This window comes from Galeopterus variegatus, unplaced genomic scaffold (assembly GCF_000696425.1).
Source record: "Galeopterus variegatus unplaced genomic scaffold, G_variegatus-3.0.2 Scaffold379, whole genome shotgun sequence".
Taxonomy (NCBI): domain Eukaryota; kingdom Metazoa; phylum Chordata; class Mammalia; order Dermoptera; family Cynocephalidae; genus Galeopterus; species Galeopterus variegatus.
This window is the reverse complement of record NW_007726490.1, coordinates 702,005-702,589: the sequence shown is the minus strand read 5'-3', so window position 1 is coordinate 702,589 and position 585 is coordinate 702,005.

The following is a 585-nucleotide window of genomic DNA, read 5'->3' as shown; positions in this document are numbered from 1 at the left end:
ATGAATACAACCCCAAAAGCACGGGCAACCGTGCAAATGGGACTATATCAAACTAAAAAGCTTCTGCACAGCAAAAGAAACAATTAACAGAGGTAAAATACAACCAACAGAGTGGGAGAAAATATTTGAAAATTATACATCCGACAAAGGATTAATATCCAGAATATACAAGGAACTTAAACAACTTTACAAGAAAAAAACAAGCAACCCAATAAAAAAATGGGCAAAAGAGCTAAGTAGGCAATTCTCTAAGGAAGATATACAAATGGCCAACAGTCATATGAAAAAATGCTCAACATCACTCAGCATCCGGGAAATGCAAATCAAAACTACACTGAGATACCATCTCACCCCAGTGAGGATGGCTAAAATCCAAAAGACTTTGAACGATAAATGCTGGCAAGGTTGCGGAGAAAAAGGAACTCTCATACATTGTTGGTGGGACTGCAAAATGGTGCAGCCTCTATGGAAAATGGTATGGAGATTCCTCAAACAGTTGCAGATAGATCTACCATATGACCCAGCTATCCCACTGCTGGGAATATACCCAGAGCAATGGAAAGCATCAAGTCGAAGGTATACCTG